We start from the raw sequence: 16189 nt of genomic DNA, 5'->3' as shown, positions 1-16189 counted from the left end.
GTCCTTTTTTGAGGGACCACCTTCCTCACCCAGATCCAGTTCACAAGGTAGCTCATCACTTCTTGCATCTGCTCAGGGCTGTGCTGGAGTTTTGTTTTTACCATGGTATACTTGGATGCAAGGAATATGTTTTGTTCCCCGATTTAGTGCACCACACTGGGAAGTGCATGTCACAGACCAACTCCACCTTCACCTTCACCACCTGTCGCATCCTGCATCCTTCAGACGAGCTCACGCGGGTCACACCAAGGTAAGGGTCCCTGGCCCCTGGTGGGCAGAGGTGGGGTGAACCCAGGCACTCCCTTTCCTGCAATGCTTCCTATGGAGCAAAGTGAGGTTAAGGAGCTCATTCAAAAGCCAACTCTAGCCAGCTTGAGCATTTTAGGAGCATTTATAGTCACCTGTGCTGAGTGAGAACTTTGCTTTTGAATTGAAGCTCCTGTTAATTCAGATGCAGCGCAGATGGAGAAACCTCAACCCACCTTTCATTGTCCTTTTCTTGGCCCTGGAATTACTCTCAGGCCCTTCCTGAACAGGCGAACAATTGAAATCCAACAGACCTGCTGCCAAATCTGCTGGATGTTTGCCCCAGAGCTTGCCAGTAGAGCATGGCATTCTTTCATGGTGGAGTTACGGAGCTCTGTGGAAGCCCTTGTACCTCTGGAACAGGCCCCAGGAACCATGTACCACAGTCAGACTATAATGACCCAAATGATAAAACTCCAAGACCAAGTCAGAGCCCAGCATGGTCAATTCCTTCTAGTGCAGCATCTGGCAAGAGGCCTTGTATGTAGTGGGTTGGTCTGTTTGGCTTGATCAGCTGCACAACTTCCCTCCACACCTTCCAGTGAAAGGGAAAGTGGTCTCCCCAACATAACAGAATGCTCCCCTCAGCCGTTCCCTCTGGTGCAGTCAAGCAAGATTCTGAGGTTTATGGAAGGTAAGGCTGAAAGGGAGGGAGGTGAGAAGGGCCAGCTTAGAGGGAGCAACCATCCCCAGGAGCACCTTAAACTATGAATAATTCTCCGCAGGTCCTGTGAGGAGGACCACGAAGCAGCCCTGTGCCCCGCTGAGCTGAGAGGAGATGTAGGGCAGAGAGTCTGAGCCCACGGGCGAGGCAGGGGGTGAGCACACGGCCAGTAGTGCCTGCCCTGGCAGGTCACATGGAAAGAGCTGTGTGTGCACGCGTGGCCGCCACTAACCCGGGGACTGAGGCTTGGATGTGTCTCTGTGGTTGTGCCTGGCTAACAGAGCCTTGACCGTCCACACCCCTAACTCTCTAAACTGCCCCAGCAAATCGAGTGCCAGCGCTATTACAGGCCTTACCTGAAGGTCTCATCCTGTGGATCTCTAAATATTAGTTCTGTCTTCTCCATCTCCCCTGTGGCCCAGAAGAACCTGGTTTTCCCATCCTGTGGCTCTTTAAAGAGGCTGTCTTTAAAGCCACAGAACTCAGCTCCCCAATGAAGGCTGGTGCAGGGCAACTAGATGCCCTTTCTAACTACAGCCTCAGAATGCAGACTGCACCCAAGTGGATCTTCATCTGGAAGACCACCCAGCTGTGTCCCGGACCAGGAAAAACATAGGAAGTCAGGAGTATGGAAGGCCTTTCTTACCAGAGTTGGAAAGAAAGGTAGCCAGAAACACAATGAAATTTCCCTGAGGATGGTCACACAAGGTTTTAAGTCTAGAATTTTTTTTTTTTAACCCTGTCTTAATGATACATCATTAGTAAAATTCTCCCTGTGCCTTTACAAAATCCACATTTTTAACCACAGGAATATGCTGTGGTTTCTAATCTCACATTCCTCAGAGTACTCCTGATTGGCCAGCTTACTCCCACCTTAGCTTGTGGGAGATGGCCCTGTTCTGTGGTCACTGCCCTTGCTGATTGGCCAGTGGGGAGGTCACCTGAGTGTGGAGCCACATGGTGTTTCCAGCCTGTATTTCCAGTTGAACTGTTTCCCAGGAAGGGCCCCTTTGGTCACTCCAGGGACCTGCTCCAGAAGGGGTCCCCTACCTTCTCTCTATGTGCTTGGTGCTCTGCCCATGGTATTTGGGCCTCCCCTGGCCAGGCTGGGGACACTCACCTGACCTGCCCCTGCCAAATCGGAGGGAAGGTCCCAGGAGACATTTGGAAGGAGGTACTCCTTTGCCCTTGGCAGCACATTCAGAAGCAGGACAGGGCTCCTGCCTGTTTGCCCTGCTTCCAATCTCTGGAGCAGCTGTTAAAAATCAGTCTTCCTTGTTTTCATAAGCAGACCCAGAAGCCTTTTCTCTGCTTCCCCTCCTGAAGACTTCTTTGTCTGCTGGGCCCCTAGGGGTCCTCAGCAGGACACTGAGTGAAGGAAGGATCTTTCAGCTTTCCTTTAGTCACTCAGGAGCCTGAAGCTGGGAAACTCTGTAAATGAAGGTCCCACAATACAGGGCATGGCTTCCTTCCACTGACCCCATAACTCCGCTCATCAAAATGGGTTTGGACAGCATGTGAAGGTGGTGAGGGGCAACAAGGTGCAGAGGAGAGAGCTCTGTCCTATGGTCAGGAGGCTGAGGTGCTGGCCACATGGCCTTGGCCCAGCCCTGTGGCCATTTTTGCCATTTCTAAAATAAGCCATTGTATCCCATAGTTCTGGTTAGTGTCTTGCCTGAGGGAGAAGTAGGGATTAGGAGGGAACACTGGGATTTGAGTGGATTTGGTGGGGGAGGAAGACCTCTTTGCCAATGAACTTCTTTCCCCATCTGAGAGCAATGGGGTCACTCAGACTTTAAATCTGGGTTATCCACTTAATACCCAGGTGTGACTAAGAAGCCACCTAAACTTGGAGCTGTTTCTTGGTCTGCAAAGGGAACAGTTACACCATCCAGCAGAGGAGAGCAAAGAGAATCACATGCATCTTCCATCAACCCACAACAGGGCCCTACTTAAGGGATTCCCAAGCCTCCATGGGTGAGGGGAAGAAACAGATGTGGACAGAGGTGTCTGGGGCTCCCATTGCAGGGAGTCCTCCTATTATGTCCCAGGTCCAACCCTATGGAATGACCACTGACCCTTCCCATGGTGCTCACGGGCATTTCTGATGGGTAACCTGTCATCTTTTCCTTTCAGCCTTAACTCGGTCCCGACTCCAGCTTGTGGCAGCACTAGCCACTTGAAGTCCACACCAGTGGCCACGCCGTGCACTCCACGGAGACTGAGCCTGGCCGAGTCCTTCACTAACATCCGGGAGTCCACAACCACCATGAGCACATCCCTGGGGCTGGTGTGGCTGCTCAAGGAGCGGGGCATTTCTGCGGCTGTGTATGACCCACAGACTGGGACAGGGCTGCCCGGGGCTCCCTCCTGCACTCCTACACTCCCAAGATGGCTGTGATCCCCTCTACCCCTCTGAACTCGCCTATGCAGACGCCCACGTCCTCCCCGCCTTCCTTTGAGTTCAAGTGCACGAGCCCTCCCTATGACAACTTCCTGGCTTCCAAGCCAGCCAGCTCCATCCTGAGGGAGGTGAGAGAAAAGAAGAACATCAGGAGCAGTGAGAGCCAGACGGACGTGTCCGTCTTCAACCTCAACCTCGTGGACAAAGTCAGGAGGTTTGGGTTGGCCAAAGTGGTGAACTCAGGGCGAGCCCATGTCCCCACCTTGACTGAAGATCAGGGACCTCTCCTCTGTGGGCCCCCAGGGCCAGCACAAGCCCTTGTTCCTGGAGGCCTGGTACCCAAGGGCCTGCCTCTTGGATGTCCCACCGTCACCAGTGCCATGGGTGGACTGCAGCTCAACAGTGGCATCCGACGGAATCGCAGCTTCCCCACCATGGTGGGATCCAGCATGCAGATGAAAGCCCCTGTGACTCTCACCTCGGGCATCTTGATGGGTGCTAAGCTCCCCAAACAAACTAGCTTGCGGTGATGTTGGGGGGCCTGTGCACCGGAGGAGATGTGCATTCTCCATCTTGTCTCCTGCCTCCCCTTCCCCTTGCAGCGCACTCTCCCCCTCTTCCCGTCCCTGTCCACCTCCTGAGCTAGACAAATCAACCTTGTGCCTAACGGGGGAAGAGTGGAACTTTGTAAAGTGTGTACATAGGACTTGGAGACCCTGTGTCTGCCCCGCCCTTACTTCCAGTCCCACAGGAAGTACCCCCGTGCTGTCCTATGATGAGGACTTCACCTGTGGAGTCTGGGAATGGTGGTGTCCTTTCTTCTTTCCTTTTGAGAAGCACTGAAACTCCCAAGTGTGTTCTTATCCCATGGATAGGAACCAGTGAATCCTGTGTCTGACAGCTCCCCACCGCACCCCAGGGGCTGTCAAGTGGCCCAGGTTATAATGCATCTGGCGCCCCGGGGTGTCCTTGGATGCCTCGCCCACCCTAAGAGCCTAAGGGGCCTCCATCCTGGCCACAAGCACCTGGCATAGCTTTTCACAATCGAGAGCTTTTCTTTCTTTTACGGGTGGCCCAGCTTCTTCAAGACCGTCACTACTCTGCCTCAGTGGACAGTTGTTTCCCTTTTCTAGGTGTGATCTTTTCTTTTCATGCCTACAACTTGAAGTCATCCTGTGTTTTGTAATCAGCTGTCAGGCCACAGGGTTGACCCGGAAGAGAATGTATTCACACTCCCACAGCTTTGTTCAGCAGTCCCTCTGTGTTCTGTGTGACGTTTTGTTTTATTTTTTCCATTTTTTTTTTTTATACATACACGCAGGGAAGCCATGGTACCGGCAGTGTGTGTTGTCTGTTTGGTTCCATGACACCAAAATGCAAATTTCAAACACACCGAGTTGCTAATGAGAGAGCAGCTTATTTCTGGGACCCAGTGTCACAAGCAGGTTAATTGAAGGCCAGACCCAAGACAACTCTAACAGCAGGAAAAGGGATAGGAAAAAGACTCCTTCAAGAAATTTGTCAACCGTAAGGGTAAAGGAGAAGAAACCCAGCTAAACCGTACCCACCTGGTCAGGGCAGGAATGGGGCATGGGTCTTCTGCTGGCTCAAGCTCTTGCTCTGAAATGGGCAACCCACTCTTACTCATGGGGTCGCCATTCAGTGCCCACACATTTGCCTTCTTGTTTCAAAACAGGATGGTCACAGTGAGATAGTTTCTTCCCCCCAAAGCCCTTAGTCTCCTTGTGCCTCCTTTTGTGCTCAGGGAGAGATTAGAGGTGTTTATGAAAAAAAACACACGCCCACAAGAGAGCCTGGTCTTGTTCCTGTAGCCGATTAAGTTGTGAACTTTTATTTATTACCCTTGTGTGCCGTATTTTAAGCAAATACCCTTCCAACTCCAGTCTGTGTGTCTGTGGCATTGCAATCCAAGCAGATAACTTATTTATTCTAATCTGGGAACACTGCCCAGCAAGGTGTTCCATGACCACCTGTTCCGGATATTTGTGGAAGGATAACATCCTCTATACATGATATTGTCATTCTGTGCCCTCCCTCCCAGCTAAAGATGTGAGCTTCAGTTGAGTGAGTTTAACCTTATGTCCACCAAGGCTTCTTTGAGGAAGTCCCTGAAGAGCCAGCTTCGGTCCCATGATTTCAAAACCATTTGTCCTCTGACTGTGAGAGCGCTGGTTATGTTCTCAATTTCCCCTCACCCTAGTGTGTCCGGACTCTCTGCAAGTAACTTACACCTTTTTTATTTGAATGTATTTTAAAGGAGTAGGTTGAATAACAAAGGAATATGAAAAACCATGGACTGATCAGACCACTTTATGTACTCAGAGAGAGAGGACCCACCCATCAGGAACACCAGTGTAAAAATGGGCTTAGGAACCAGGTAAGTAGGCCCCATAGCCCATCAGCTGTGGTCTAGCCCCTGGTCCCTGTCAGTGGCTGTGCTGTCAAGGATGGAATCCCGACCCACCATAATTGTCCCAGGGATGAAGAGGGAGGGCTCAGCCAGATATCAACAGCCAGCCAAGCCTCTGGGGCTTTACAGACATATAGAGTGCCACTTCTCAACTCTCAGTGATAACTGGTTGGTCATATTTTCCATTTTTATCAATTCATCATGAGTCAATATTTTTATAAAATACCATAACACCAAATTATGAGACAAAATAAAATGCAAAGCAAAGGAAACTAAAATATAATATAATATCAAATTTTAATTGGATTCAACAGACATTAAATTGCATTTTAAAATATAGGAACAAACATAGGGAAAACTAAAAGCATTATGAAGACAGTACCCATTATTCATTGAAAATGTGCCTAGGGCATTTAGTATGGAGACTCATTGTTAAATTCAACTTTCGTAGTTCTGCAGCTATAACTAACCAAATAGTAAAAAGATAGGTAAGTGGTGATTTTCTGTACTAAACACTTAGACCTGCTTTTGAATGAATACTGTTTTATCAATATTAAGGTTTATAATATAATAAATGAGTATGTTTCTTTTCATTTGTTTTTCAGCTAGCTCAGGTTAATAACTTTCCTATTTACAAGGGATAATGTATAAGCTTCTCAGCTCTCTTTTACTAACACTCCAGATTGAAGCTGATATATCTCATTTCTTGACAAAAAATTTCCAATGGGGTTTTTTTTCCAGCCTGTAATTCAGGCTGAAAAATACACAATGCAAATTTTTATGCCTCCAAGTTAGATGATAATGTTAAGCTTTAAATTTTGAAAGGCTTGGATAAAAAATAACTTCATGGTAAAAGAAATAAATTAGAAAATTAAATATACACTTTTAGTTGCTCAGATTCTTAGGCATTTTTGGCTAAATATTGCCAAACAAACCTTAAAGCATCACTTGTTGTAATGTGGTCATTAGTTAGTGGCTCATGCCACCTGCAACTCAACCCAGGTGTTCCATGACACTTGAACGGACCCACATGCTTGGTCATGTTCTTGGACTTCATGACAATGTTAATTGTCCAAAATGCATCTGACCATATACTCTCAATTTCCATTCTTATCTCATTGTGGACAGTTTGCAGACTGATGTGAGCCCTCAGACCATTTTTCAGGTAGTGCTGGTGTGGGGACTTCTAACGTATAAAGCACCTTTTTGTTAAATATAATGAATTTCTGGTTAAATGATGAAGCTTTTGAACAAAATTTGTTATTTTTGCTTCTAGAAAAATCCCCCTCATGGCACAGAGCATTGGGGAGAAGTTGATGCCTTGGGATGGGCCCTTCTTCTCTTTCTTAACCTCAAAAAAAACATCATCAGTGAACATTTCCGCTTGATGATACTGCCACCCCTCATGCAAAGAAACATAAATGCATGGTTTTCTTCAAACAGAAGTGCAGGATCTATAGGAGATCTTTAGGCTACATCTTGTCCTTCTTGACCCTGACTTGATGAACTAGAACCTGTGGGTGCATTGTAGTGTTAACTGTGGAATTGTTTAAGTAGGGGATGGAAGATTGAAAAAGCAAAAGGGAAAATTGATAAAGCAATAGTACTGATAACCACGGGAATCAGAGCCCTCAATTCTGTAGGACTGGAAGAGCAAAGGAAATATGTGGCATTGTTTAGACAAAAAACCATCAATCTAATTATTAAGTTACTGTCTCTTAGCTCTGAATTCACCATTATATACCCTGCTGAGGCTTCTGTGTCAGGTGCTGCAGATAGGTAGACCCCTGAGGGCAGGAGGAGAAGAAGGAGACCTGTTTCTTCCTGCCTGTGAGCTGTCTCCCTCAGCAGCGCTTCTCCACCCTGGCAACAACATCGCTCTCATCATCCTAGACCTGCCTCACCACAACACTCCTTCCTCCTGCTCAGGGAGGGAAGTGGAGACGCACCCTCCCCTCAGAGCTCTGGGTTCACCTGCTCAGGACTCACTCCTCCAGCCTTCTCAGTTTATTTTATTCTAACCTGTTTCCTTTGCTCCCCAAGTCTTACAGAAGTGGGGGCTCTGATTCCTATGGTTATCAGCACTATGTTTTCCCAATGTTCCCTTTTGCTTTTTCAATCTTCCATCCCCTTCTTAAGCAATTCCTCATATTCTCTCTGTTGAAAAAGAGCCAGTCCTTCCTACTGGTTGATAATTGTGACTCATTCCTCCAGCACCTAGTTCAACTTAGTCCTCCGTTGGTCAGAATTCTTTGTGAGAGTAATGAAAATTTTCATTTTAGCAAGATCCAAACCATATGTGGCCAGGCCTATTAGATGGGCTCCTCAGGGACGCAAATACAGTGAAGGAAGGAAATCCTGATGATAAACCATGGCCCTGAGGCCTGTTTAGAAACAAGGACCTTAGCACATTTGCTATGATTATGCATATAAACTCTAGAGTAGAGGCAGTCATATCAACTGGGGGGCTAGCACAATAATCCAGGAGACGGATAGTTGGTGGCTCTGTTCCAGGTGGTGGTGGAGAAAGAGGTGAAGAGAGGGTTAATTCTAAATGCATTTTGAAGCCAATCTGACAAAGAGGTTTGCTGAGGATTAGATGGAAGGTGAGAGGAGTCAAAGATCGTCCCAGGGCTTTTGACCTAAGCAGCTGGAAGGATGGAGTGTCCATCAGTTGAGTTGGGGAAGGTATTAGGTGGATAAAGTTTCAGGAGAAATCCATGAGTTGAAGTATGCACAGTTGATTTGAAATGTCACTAGGTGTCCAAGTGCAAATAATTCCAAATCTTTGCTCTTTGACTTGATTTATCACTTCCCCCTAGAATGAGGAAGCCGGATGTCAGTCCCTTTCAGCTCTCATTTCAGCATCTATGGTGCACAGCACAGTGCCTGGACCACAATCATCTCAGTAAATAGCATTTGAGTGAATGGATGAAAAAAAAAATTGTATACTGCAGAGGTTCCAATTGAGGCCAAAGTTTGTCTTATTAAAGCTCCAATTCCACACTTGTTTTCCAGTCAGGAAGAGAATGACCATTTGGTTCTGTAAACTGCAGCTTCTAGTGTTCATTGGAAACCCATATTACTAGCTCATCACTTGTAAGTTGAAGTCCTTCTTCCCTGAAGTAGAGAGAAACCTCTCAGAGAGAGACACAGGAGTTTTCTGTCCTTCTTTTATAAGTGTGGCCCAGCCTGGATTCTGCTGGAGACTTATTCAGTCAGAAGACAGGGCTTTGACAACATCTCAGCTCTAGGAGGGGCCGAGGGACTGCGGTGGAGCAGGAGATGCCCCTTCCTTGCTTCTTTCTTTTTGTGTGGATATGCTGTTTGTGTTGTGCCCCCATCTCCTAGGAAACCTGAAGAACATTCTAGAACAAGTTCTCTGGGAGCTTCCCTCTCTGCTCAAGTTCAAATCCAAGTAATTACAGACTGTCTGTTGGACACTTGTCAGGGGACCACAGCCAGGTGCCTCCTTTGCCTGGTGTCCAGCACAGAATAGGAGGAGCCCTTTTGGACACTCTGTACTTTCACCTTAATTCAGCCAGCTTGGCCTTTTGCACCAGTGTGACTCTATAATGAGGTGACTATCCAGCACCTGACCTCTGGTGTCACCTTCTTCATGGAGTTTTCCTTAACTAAAGATTGCCAAACAAACCTTAAAGCATCACTTGTTGTAATGTGATCATTAGTTAGTGGCTCATGCCACCTGCAACTCAACCCAAGTGTTCCATGACACTTGAGGGGACCCACATGCTTGGTCATGTGCTTGGACTTCATGAGAATGTTAATTGTCCAAAAGGCATCTAACCATTTACTCTCAATTTCCATTCTTATCTCATTGTGGACAGTTTGCAGACTGACGTAAGCCCTCAGACCATTCTTCAGGTAAGGATGGTGTGGGGACTTCTATGGTATAAAGCACTTTTTGTTAAATATAATGAATTTCTGGTTAAATGATCAAGCTTTTGAACATAATTTGTTATTTTTGCTTCTAGAAAAATCCCCTTGATGGCACAGAGCAGTGGGGAGAAGTTGATGCCTTGGGATGGGCCCTTCTTCTCTTACTTAACCTCAAAACAAACATCATCAGTGAACATTTCCGCTTGATGATACAGCCACCCCTCATGCAAAGAAACATAAATGCATGGTTTTCTTCAAACAGAAGTGCAGGATCTATAGGAGATGTCCAGGCCACATGTTGTCCTTATTGACCCTGACTTGATGAACTGGGACCTCTGGGTGCATTGTAGTGTTAACTGTGGAATTGTTTAAGTAGGGGATGGAAGATTGAAAAAGCAAAAGGGAAAATTGGTAAAGCAATAGTACTCATAACCACGGGAATCAGAGCCCTTAATTCTGTAGGACTGGGGGAGCAAAGGAAATATGTGGCATTGTTTTCACAAAAAAAATCAATCTAATTATTAAGTTTCTGTCTTTTAGCTCTGAATTCACCATTATATACCCTGCTGAGGCTTCTGTGTCAGGTGCTGCAGATAGGGAGACCCCTGAGGCCAGAAGGAGAAGCAAGAGACCTGTTTCTTCCTGCCTGTGAGCTGTCTCCCTCAGCAGCACTTCTCCACCCTGGCAACAACATGGCTCTCCCTCATCCTAGACCTGCCTCACCACAACACTCCTTCCTCCTGCTCAGGGAGGGAAGTGCAGATGCACCCTCCCCTCAGAGCTCTGGGTTCACCTGCTCAGTACCCCCTCCTATGGCCTTCTCAGTTTATTTAATTCTAACCTGTTTCCTTTGCTCCCCAAGTCTTACAGAATTGGGGGCTCTGATTCCTGTGGTTATCAGCACTATGTTTTCCCAACGTTCCCTTTTGCTTTTCTAATCTTCCATTTTCTTCTAAAGCAATTTCCCATATTCTCTCTGTTGAAAAAAAGCCAGTCCTTCCTACTGGTTGATAATTGTGACTCATTCCTCCAGCACCTAGTTCAACTTTGTCCTCCATTGGTAGAATTCTTTGTGAGAGTAATGAAAATGTTCATTTTAGCAAGATCCAAGCCATATGTGGCCAGGCCTATTAGATGGGCTTTCCAGGATCAAAAATGCAGTGAAGGAAAGAAACCTTGATGATAAACTATGGCCCTGAGGCCTGTTTAGAAACAAAGACCCTAGCACATTGCTATGATTATGCATATAAACTCTAGAGTAGAGGCAGTCATATAAATTGGGGGGCTAGCACAATAATCCAGGAGACGGATAGTTGGTGGCTCTGTTCCAGGTGGTGGTGGAGAAAGAGGTGAAGAGAGGGTTAATTCTAAATGCATTTTGAAGCCAATCTGACAAAGAGGTTTGCTGAGGATTAGATGGAAGGTGAGAGGAGTCAAAGATCTTCCCAAGGCTTTTGACCTAAGCAGCTGGAAGGATGGAGTGTCCATCAGTTGAGTTGGGGAAGGTATTAGGTGGATAAAGTTTCAGGAGAAATCCATGAGTTGAAGTATGCACAGTTGACTTTGAAATGTCACTAGGTATCCAAGTGTAAATGATTCCAAATCTTTGCTCTTTGACTGAGGAAGCCTGAAGTCAGTCCCTTTCAGCTCTCATTTCAGCATCTCTGGTGTGCAGCACACTGCCTGGACCACAATCATCTCAGTAAATAGCATTTGAGTGAATGGATGAAAAAAAAATTGTATACTGCAAAGGTTCCAATTGAGGCCAACGTTTGTCTTATTCAAGCTCCACCTCCACACTTGTTTTCTCGTCAAGAAGAGAATAACCATTTGGTTCTGTAAACTGCAGCTTCTAGTGTTCACTGGAAACCCATCTTACTAGCTCATCACTTGTAAGTTGAAGTCCTTCTTCCCTGAAGTAGAGAGAAACCTCTCAGAGAGAGACACAGGAGCTTTCTGTCCTTCTTTTATAAGTGTGGCCCAGCCTGGATTCTGCTGGAGACTTATTCAGTCAGAAGACAGGCTTTGATAACATCTCGGCTCTAGGAGGGGCCAAGGGACTGAGGTGGATCAGGAGATGCCTCCTCCTGGCTTCTTTCTTTGTGTGCTGATATGCTGTTTGTGTTGTGCCCCCATCTCCTAGGATACCTGAAGAACATTCTAGAACACATTCTCTGGGAGCTTCCCTCTCTGCTCAAGTTCAAATCCAAGTAATTACAAACTGTCTGTTGGACACCTGTCAGGGGACCACAGCCAGGTACCTCCTTTGCCTGGTGTCCAGCAGAGTATAGGAGGAGCCCTTCTGGACACTCTGTACTTTCACCTTAATTCAGCCAGCTCGGCCTTTTGCACCAGTGTGACTCTATAATGAGCTGCCTATCCAGCACCTGACCTCTGGTGTCACCTTCTTCATGGAGGCTTCCTTAACTCCCCATTTGAGTTTATGACCTGGGCAGTGCTAGGGGAATTGTGAGTTCTGGGTTATTGTGAAAGCAAATGACAGAATCTGTTACCTGTGGGTTGCACTGAGAGAGGGAGAGAAGCCCAGAAAACTTTCAGGATTCCAGACAACACTTGATAGACCAGCCTTTTGACTTGAATTACTTCAATGAAGGCATATATGTCACTTTCTTTCTATCTTACACATGTTCAAATTGGAATTTTTCAAAGTGATTAACCAAGTAAACCCTAACAGAATGTCATTAATTCTTCCAGAGGAGTCTAGATGAATCTAGAAAAGACATTGAGCTGATCTTGCCTCCCCACTCCCCTACCGTAGTCTTGAAGGTGAGCCTGAGTTTGTGGAATTGCCCATCTCAGTTGGCCCTAGAATGGGAAGCTCTCTACTCAGGGCCCTGGGAGCAAGGGTCTGTGGTCACCATATGCCCCAGATAGTTACCCTTTACTCTTCCTGGATCTCCCAGATCCACATGCTGCAAAGCTCTGTGTGATAAGGGGACAGACCCTGAAAAAGATGAATTGACCCAGTGCTGTCATCCTTGTTACATTTCTGAGTCACCACCTTTGAAGGAAGGACATTCATCTTTGTGATTCACAATTTTCATCTGCAGAGACTCCAACACTCCCCACAAAAACACAAGGCAGGAAGGAGCCAAGGTTCTTGGTGATGTCTCCCATCCCTTGGCTAATTTCTGACAGCTGTGGTCAAGAGACTTGATTTGGCCTGACTTTTCTTTTTCCTTTGTTAACTTCCAAGGAGTCATAGGTAAATTTGACAATTGTTTAGCATTTAGATTTATTTATGGTTTGATTTTTTTTAAGCAATTAAGTTACCGGATTAAGTTTGTGCAAAAATGAAGATGCTTATCTATGTAGTATCTAGTTAAATTCAAAAGCACAGAGACAGGAGTTTAAAGGACATCTATTTTGAATGCCTGGAAACTTGGCTTGAATGGTGACTCATGTAGGATTTTATGGGAAGCTTTTCAGCTGGGCTCTCAGGTTCTGAACCTCCACCCTCCACCTTGTGACAGGGCAGACAGTAAGTAGTAAGTTGCGTTCCCTGAGTGTCCAGGGCCACACAGAATGATACTTTTTCATCTTGAAAACTGCTGCTGCTGGTCATAGTGAGAGAGGGCCCTTCCACTGCCTTGTGGACTTTTCATTTTTCTTTCTTTCTTTCTTTAGATACCAGGGATTGAACTCAGGGGCACTCAACTACTGAACCACACCCCCAGCTCTTTTTTGTGTTTTATTTAGAGACAGGGTCTCACTGAGTTGCTTAGTGCCTGGCTTTTGCTGAGGCTGGCCTTGAACTTGAGATTCTCCTGCCGCAGCTTCCTGAGCCGCTGGGATTACAGGTGTGCGCTACTGTGCTTGGTGTACTCATTTTTCTGACACCTAATTACCAGTTCTGCCTTGACTGGGCATATCAGAAATCCTAGGGGCGTATATATATTTTGAAAGTTTATTCAATATGCATGTGTTTTTTATAATTAAAAACTATAGAAAACAAAATTTTCTGTAATAATAAAATTAATAAATTGAAACAAATTTTAGGGTACAGATGATAGAAGGAAAAATTATTAGATAGTATTTGGATTCTAAAAAACAAATTGAAAATCTTTTTTAATGAAAGTAATGACCCTATAAGCCAAACAGAATACAAACAACCCCAAATGTAAATATATGGACAGTCAAGAATATTTGTGGATATGGCTTCTGGGTCTTAGAGTTAGGAGGAGGCAGGGTCAGAGGTGTTTTTATTTTTTTACACAAAGACACACAACATATACATTTAGGTATGGTGAGTAAATTATTGACTTATTTATTCACTTCAGAAATATATAGATGTATCACACTGACATTAATGGGAGAAACTGAATTATCTGAACTAGCTTAAGAGATGAGAGGAGTATAACAAATTAGAACAATTAAAAAGAAAAAGAGGTGATGAGAGCTATTTGCTCCTTCTACCAAAATGAACGAGGAGTGAGATTTTCTAATATTTCTTAAAGACCACAAATAGGGTTGGTGGAAGCGTCAAGGGGGCTTATCAGGCCTGTTAATGTGACATGTGACATGGAGCTGAGGTCCCTTAGGAAAACATATTGCTGGAGACAAAACCTGAAGTTCCCTGCTTGGGTCTCAGCTCTGGCTGCTGCAGACAGCCCTCCCACGGCTCCCACCCTGCACCTCAGTGTCTCCCCATCACTGTTGTTTTCTTCCCTTGTGGGTTTGCACCCGGGCCCTCACCCCCAGTTACTCCTGAGCTTCCTACTGGCCAGGGTTCCTTTGCCTGGAACAGGGACTTGTTCCTACTCAGGGCCTGCCCACATAGATACTTGAGAATTTTTTTGACTATCATCTCATGCCAGTGAGTAGAAGGTGGAAAATGGGTGCCAGCATTTATTCTCCAATTTGTTTGGGGCGTGGTTTAATTTTCATCCAAGTTGCACTACTGGATTTTGGACTAAAACACCTCTCAGAATGGTGCCCCCGCAACCCAGTTAGCCCTGACAGCCCAAACACACATCTCCCTCCCTCTGATCAGCCAGCCCAGGCCTACTCATTCCACCTTGCCCTCGTGATACCTTCCTCTGTCTGCCTTCCCCAAAATGAGCACTTGATTCTCGCCTCATTTCAAAGTGGATTCTGCCCCAGTGGCACCCAGTTGTGATGCTGGCGGGAGGAAAGGAGGGGTCCTGCCACTATGGGTTGTGCTCAGCCCTGTGGGCCTGGCACATCATCCTGCAGTGATATGACTTTCACAAAGCCCTTGGTTTCACTGGGCAAGTTCCATGTTGCTTCTGACTTGTCATGTGCCCATCTGAAAGGGGGACATCAAACCTAGGAGGTAGACTGCTCTTGTTCCCCTCCTCTGGCAAGAGGTGCAGATCCTGTGCTTTGTGATTCACCTCCTGCTTTATCTGAACTCACAGATATCTCAGGGAAAGAGCCCACTTCTCTCTATTCCACTGCCAGCCAGAACCTTCCTGGATTAGTCCAGCAGTCAGGACTCTGGTCACTGTAAATTTGCCTTGCATCCCCTCCCCCATGGCTCCCCAATGAGATCAAAATTTTTTCTGAAATACAAACCTCACACTTTCCCTTTGAAAAACCCTGCAGTGGCTTTTCATTGTCCTGTGATAAAAATTCTGTAGAGAGGCTCCCCAGGCCTTGAACCCCCAGACACCTCTCCTTGGCTTTCCTGTTTCCCTTTCACCCCAGGAGGGCAGGTGACCTGACTCATTGGGCATAGAGCCTGGTGATGATAATGAATGCCGTTTAGGTGTGAGTTCACTAGTACTAGAGGCTACATAAGTGTGTCACGTGGCTACTTGATGACCTAGACAGGGTACGTTTAATTTCTTTTTCTAGGATTTAGACCATAATGTTAATGTGTTAGTTTTTATGGAGGTTTGGGGTTGTTCCTTTATCTTCTTTTTTTGTTTTGTTTGGGGGCATTGGAAGTGAGTTTACTTGGTAGTGCTCTCTGGGTCAGAAAAGGAGCTTCCATTTGAAACACCATTCCTACAGAGAGAAAAAGTTGCCCACGGTTTGTTGTAGGTTTAGTGTCTAGAAATTTGGTGCTTGAAAAGCACAGCCTGTACTTATCTTACACTGTAATGGCTTGGTTTCTTATTTTCCCTGCCTCATTGGTCTTAGCCCTGCCCCCTTACTTCTTGGAAGAGGAAACCCAAGACTCAGCCATTAAGAGACCTGCCCAGGCCTCCTGGCCTTTGTCTCCTGTAAAAATCTAAGCCTCAAAGTCAAGACTCTTCCTCCCCCAATACCATCAGCGCTTCTTACTCTGTTCACACACATCCTGAGCACTGTTGACTGGTTCCAGCCTGGCCTCTCTCTTGTGTCCTTTGTGGCTCTCTGTCAGACTGGCCTAGGCCTAGGATCAGTCCCTGCAGTACAGCCCTATTCTCCCCATTCTCTGTGACATTGTGTTCTTGCCATCTATGGAGTCACCGCTAGAACTCCACCTGCCATGCAGGGTTGCTATGAAGGTTCA

At 46.2% G+C, this 16189-nt stretch overlaps 1 protein-coding gene across 1 annotated transcript in view; it reads left to right on the top strand.

The window, feature by feature from the left end:
- Positions 1-3603: 3603 nt before the first annotated feature.
- LOC144375026 (trafficking kinesin-binding protein 1-like) overlaps positions 3604-16189 on the top strand; it is a 79078-nt gene continuing 66492 nt past the window's right edge. The window contains exon 1 of the mRNA XM_078038062.1: positions 3604-3900. The gene's annotated coding sequence lies outside the window, so the exon portion shown is untranslated. The remainder of the gene's footprint in view (positions 3901-16189) is intronic.

The sequence above is a fragment of the Ictidomys tridecemlineatus genome, chromosome 2 (assembly GCF_052094955.1).
Source record: "Ictidomys tridecemlineatus isolate mIctTri1 chromosome 2, mIctTri1.hap1, whole genome shotgun sequence".
NCBI lineage: Eukaryota > Metazoa > Chordata > Mammalia > Rodentia > Sciuridae > Ictidomys > Ictidomys tridecemlineatus.
The sequence above is the reverse complement of the archived record's forward strand: the minus strand, read 5'-3'. Positions and strand labels throughout refer to the sequence as shown.